The sequence below is a fragment of the Oncorhynchus clarkii genome, unplaced genomic scaffold (assembly GCF_045791955.1).
Source record: "Oncorhynchus clarkii lewisi isolate Uvic-CL-2024 unplaced genomic scaffold, UVic_Ocla_1.0 unplaced_contig_2377_pilon_pilon, whole genome shotgun sequence".
NCBI classification, from domain to species: Eukaryota; Metazoa; Chordata; class Actinopteri; order Salmoniformes; family Salmonidae; genus Oncorhynchus; species Oncorhynchus clarkii.
The window spans coordinates 425,071-431,070 of record NW_027261147.1 but is presented as its reverse complement, the minus strand read 5'-3'; the positions used below and the strand labels follow the sequence as shown (position 1 = coordinate 431,070).

At 40.4% G+C, this 6,000-nt stretch overlaps 1 pseudogene; it reads left to right on the top strand.

Annotated features, from left to right (window-relative positions):
• Positions 1-3,979: 3,979 nt before the first annotated feature.
• Positions 3,980-5,031, top strand: LOC139405444 (GTPase IMAP family member 4-like; annotated as a pseudogene).
• The last annotated feature ends 969 nt before the right edge of the window (positions 5,032-6,000 follow it).

Genomic DNA, 6,000 nt, shown 5'->3' with positions numbered 1-6,000 from the left:
CAGGGATTTATACACTGAGTGTACAAAACATTAGGAACACCTGCTCTTTCCATGACATAGACTGACCAGGTGAATCCAGGTGAAAGCTATGATCCCTTATTGATGTCACTTGTTAAATCCACTTCAAACAGTGTAGATGAAGGGGAGGAGACAGGTTAAAGAAGGATTGTTAAGTCTTGAGATAATTGAGGCATGGATTGTGTATGTGTGCCATTCATAGGGTGAATGGGCCAGACACAAGATGTAAGTGCCTTTGAACGGGATATGGCAGTAGGTGCCAGGGTCACCAGTTTGTGTCAAAAACTGCAACGCTACTGGCTTCTTCACGTTCAACACTTTCCTGTGGTATCAAGAATGGTCCACCACCCAAAGGACATCCAGCCAACTTGACACAACTGTGGGAAGCATTGGAGTCAACATGGGCCAGCATCCCTGTGGAACGCGTTAGACACCTTGTAGAGTCCATGCACTTGAGGCTGTTTTGAGGGCAAAAGGAGGTGCAACACAATATTAGGAAGGGGTACCTAATGTTTTGGACACTCAGTGTATAATTTAATGTTGACAGAGAATTAAAAGCTTTTGGTGTAAAAATGTTTTCTAATCACAATACTTCAACTATGGCATCATTTTTTCACCACTAACTTATTTGCCTAGAGCTGGATGATTCCTCCAAAGTGGGAATCTTGGGATCTGGATATTCCGCCTAGGTTAGCAAAGTTTACTAGTTCTGACTGGAACGTGAACACTGCAATTCAATGAGAGGTCAGGAGTCAGGGTACTAAAGGTCAAAGAGTCAAAAGTTCGTAATCACTGTCAGTGGTCACTCCTCAGGTGTAGATAGTTAGTATCCAGAGAGACAGTGGTCTCTCTTCATAGATAATATCCAGACAGACAGTGGTCTCTCTTCATAGATAGTTAGTATCCAGACAGACAGTGGTCTCTCCTCATAGATAGTTATTATCCAGACAGACAGTGGTCTCTCCTCATAGATAGATAGTATCCAGACAGACGGTGGTCTCTCCTCATAGATAGCTAGTATCCAGACAGACAGTGGTCTCTCCTCATAGATAGTATCCAGACAGACGGTGGTCTCTCCTCGTAGATAGTTAGTATCCAGACAAACGGTGGTCTCTCCACATAGATAGATATTGTCATGACGTTGCCTTCTTTGGGTACAGCAAGCCCCACCCCCTCTGTCTGCCTCCTACACACAGGCTGCTGTGGTCAGAGAGAGGTCGTAAATTCCTGAGGAGATGATCTCCTCATGGCCACAATATGGAGACAGAATGAGTTTTCACAGAGAACAAAGGAATTTCTTCCACCTCACAGAACTTAAGGTCTGAACAACATTTATGTTCCGGAGAAGGTATAAAAGATCGATGAAGAACTGAAGGAAACTCCAATTCCCTTTTTAGTTTAACTAAATCAGAGGACCGCCCATAAGCCCAGTTAGGGTCGGGCATCCTGGGACAGGCCCTTTTCTGCAACTCCCGAATTAAACCCCAACTTTGAGAATGTCTCAACAGACCATGTTTTCTCTCAATCACGAGAGGACAAAGGATGCAGACCAGCTTACCTCGATAACGAGAGGGCCAAGGTTTGAGACCAGACTGCTGAATCTTTTAACCATACCACGTGGTTAAACTCTTAGACTATCGATACCGACAGAATAAGAACAAGTCTTTGATATTAATTACTAGTCTACAGCTAGGAATTCGGTATCATTGAACGCGAAGAACAACAACCACCGAAACACCTATCCATAACGACATGAATGAATGTCACTCTGAGCTAACCACTCTAACCATGATAGAGAGAGAGAGAGAGAGGACGGAAACTCTCCAACAGAAACTAACTTTTCAGCAGAGATCCCGACACACTGAGCGTAAATATATATATTGATTGCAATTGTTCCCGAATGAGTGAGCGTTCATGTGCAAAGGATTAGCATTTCAATTGTTATAATTATCAACTGTGTGTTGTCTTTTCTCAGTCGACCCCCACTTCCCTTTTGTACACCAAGCCTCCATGCTGGTTTAGCCCACTAGGGCACATCCCCCTATCATTTCTTGTAACCATATTTCCTTTGTTTGTTTGTGCAGTTCTGTGATTGTTTAGTTAGTTAATAAATACATGATTTAATTAAGACAATTGATGTATGGATGACTCATAGTGAAGACTGGGTTCGTGCAGATTTACGACGTTTGGAATGAGACTAATGTGAGGTAAAGTAAATAATTAATTTGAAGACTAATTGATCAGATATAAAATATCTGAAAAGTTATATTAGGAAAATTATATCTTTATAATCTGAATATTTTCCTTGGTGCCCCAACTTTCTAGTTAATTACAGTTACATGATTAATCAGTTTAATCCCTTAATAATAAATACAGAGAATCTTTGTTAAAAACTAAGACTTCAGTTAAGGATAGTAAAGACACGACAGTATTATCCGCTGTCATCTTGGAAATGAACCTCTTTGTGATGTTAATGCTTATACTGTCGAGTTTCTCTGAATACATAGATGTGTAGAGGGTAACCACTGAGCAGGACATAACAATTACATCAGAAGACCTAGACAACTAATACCCTGAGTGCCAGTCTTTGTGCTATCATTACAACTCCTTGTCACTCATTGTCATGGCTTGATAGTGATCAATGGAGTTGGAAAGACCACAAACAGATCTGGGACCAGGCTAGACAAATATATAGTGAAAAATGTACCTTTATTTCCCCAGAAGGAGGCATGTATGTGTCCAACACATTTCATTTTACCCAGAGTTGTGGCTAATCCAAGGTTGAGTTGTCAGAGGAGGTTGATAATAGTGACACCCAATCAGATTTCAGCCTCTGTCTGTCCTGAGGTGAATTATTTGTCTCAGTGGCTAGAAATGACTATAAGGTGCAGCACATAGCTACAGCTCTCACGGTCACAACTTGGGACAATTAACAGATACACGCAACTTCACTAAAAGTGACTATTCAACTTAACTACCTTTCTAATGAAATACTCAACAATCTATTGCACAGTATTTTAAAAAATTATAATAAACATTTTATTGAGTTGTTGTTTGTTGACATTTATGCATATATTATCAAACGATTCAGATGTCAACAATCACATTTTTCTATATGTTTGTATTTATACATGTTTTTCACTTTTATCTGAGACATTTATCTTGAACTGGTCCATCTGGTCCCAAACAAGAAGCAGAATGTCAACTGTAGAATGATACGCACGTTTAGAATGTCAACTGTAGAATGATACGCACGTTTAGAATGTCAACTGTAGTATGATACGCACGTTTAGAATGTCAACTGTAGTATGATACGCACGTTTAGAATGTCAACTGTAGAATGATACGCACGTTTAGAATGTCAACTGTAGAATGATACGCACGTTTAGAATGTCAACTGTAGAATGATACGCACGTTTAGAATGTCAACTGTAGAATGATACGCACGTTTAGAATGTCAACTGTAGAATGATACGCACGTTTAGAATGTCAACTGTAGAATGATACGCACGTTTAGAATGTCAACTGTAGAATGATACGCACGTTTAGAATGTCAACTGTAGAATGATACGCACGTTTAGAATGTCAACTGTAGAATGATACGCACGTTTAGAATGTCAACTGTAGAATGATACGCACGTTTAGAATGTCAACTGTAGAATGATACGCACGTTTAGAATGTCAACTGTAGAATGATACGCACGTTTAGAATGTCAACTGTAGAATGATACGCACGTTTAGAATGTCATTTGACCTCCCCCATGTGAGTACATTATGTTTTCCTGATGCTGGTTACCTTGTTAGGGAATGTACGTTGTTTTACCACAGTTACAACACATATCAGTGCTCTTTTTATAGTTCACATTGTTTTAAAGTGAAAAGGTTGAGAAGAAATTCTGATTTAGTTTATCTGGACTTTGTTTTTTGTAATAAGGTTGTTGATTGGCCGATTGTAGCAGAGATGGAACGAGGAAGAGGAGGGACTCTGAAGATTCTGTTCCTGTTGACACTCTGTCTGCAAGCCTTCACTGGTCAATACCAAGGTCCAGTACACACACACACACACACACACACACACACACACACACACACACACACACACACACACACACACACACACACACACACTTCACTTGTCAATACCAAGGTCCAGCACACACAGGGAGGGGTTGAAAGTAGACTTCTCCCCTGAGTCTGACTGTTCACTGTGAGAAACAGAGTGGAGTGGTGGATGGGAGGAAGATTGATGTCATCGACACCCCGGGGCTCTATGACACAACAATGCCCAAAGAAGAGATGAAAAGTGAGATAGAAAAGGCCATCTACATGTCAGTCCCAGGACCCCACGCCTTCCTGCTGGTGATCAGACTGGGGAGGTTCACAGAGGAGGAGAGGAACACTGTGAAGTGGATCCAGGAGAACTTTGGAGAAGAAGCATCAAAGTACACCATCATTCTGTTCACTGGTAAAGATCATTTGAAGGGGAAAGCAGTTGAGGAATGTCTGAATCCTTGTGTTTCAATTCAGGAACTGATCAAAAGTTGTTGGGGAAGATACCATTGTCTCAATAATGGTCAGAGGGATGACCGTCTTCAGGTCAATGTGCTGCTGAGGAAGATAGAAGAGATGGTGAAGATGAATGGAGGAGAGCACTACACCAATGAGATGTACCAGGAGGCCCAGAGGAAGATCGAAGAGGAGGAGGAGAGGAAGAGACAGGAGATGGAGGAAGAGAGGAGGAGAAGAGAGGATGAGATACGGGAGCAAGAAAGGAGGAGATGGGAAGAAGAAATGAGGAGACGGGAGGAAAAGAGGAGACGGGAAAGAGCAAAAAGAGAAAATATTGCGATAGGTTTAACTTCAGCAGCAGCTGTTGGGGCAGTAGTAGCTGGGACTACAGTACTTGCTGTAGTCCCAGTAGTGGCTGTGGTAGTAGGACCAATTCTGTTGGTTGGGGCAGCTGGTTTTGGTATAGCAGCTCTTGTCACTTGGATAAAGAAGATAAGACGGTAAAAAAAGACGGAAATGAGCTGTAATACTTTCAATATTAATGTTAAACATGGTCCTTGATGAATTTATAAACACATTAGGGGATAAATAATAACATGTATACTGTAGGTGATTCAAAATAATACAATCAGATCAAACTTTTTGGGGTCATTTAATTCATCTGTTTGTGATTCAAAAAGGGTTCAAGAGGTGAACTTCTAATGTACATGGAAATATGGACATTTTGTTAGACAATTGTGTTTTTAATCATCTGTGATTTTTTTATATACATGTATTCTACTCGGCTAAGGAAACAACTTCTTGACCATACTTGAGACGCAGACGTCTCAAGTATGCCCCTGGAAATGCAAATGCGCTACGCTAAATGCTAAATGTACTCGTTACAACTCAATCTTTGATCAAAATTCACAAGCAGGGTATTGAATTAAAGCCACACTCGTTGTGAACCTAGCCAGCAAGTCAGATTTTTAAAATGCTTTTCGGCGAAAGCATCAGAAGCTATTATCTGATAGCATGCACCCCCCAAAATGCCAGCACGACACGTAAACAACAGATTTTGCGGTAGCCGGCGCTACCCAAAACGCAGAAATAAAATATAAAACATTCATTACCTTTGACGAGCTTCTTTCTTGGCACTCCTATATGCCCCATAAACATCACTATTGGGTCTTTTTTTCGTTTAAATCGGTCCATATATACCCAAAATAGCTTTGTATGGAAGCTGTGTCATTCAGAAAAAATCATTGTTTTTAAACGCTGCGTAATTTTTTAAAATTAAAAAAGTCGACGATAAACTTTCACAAAACACTTCGAAATCCTTTTGTAATCCAACTTTAGGTATTAGTAAACGTTTATAATCTATCAAAATGATTACAGGGCGATGTCTTTTCAATAGGTCTTCACTTGATAGGCAGTTCGATATTAAATTCTGTTCTCTTTTAACAACTCGTGGAAGTGACTTATGGAAATTAT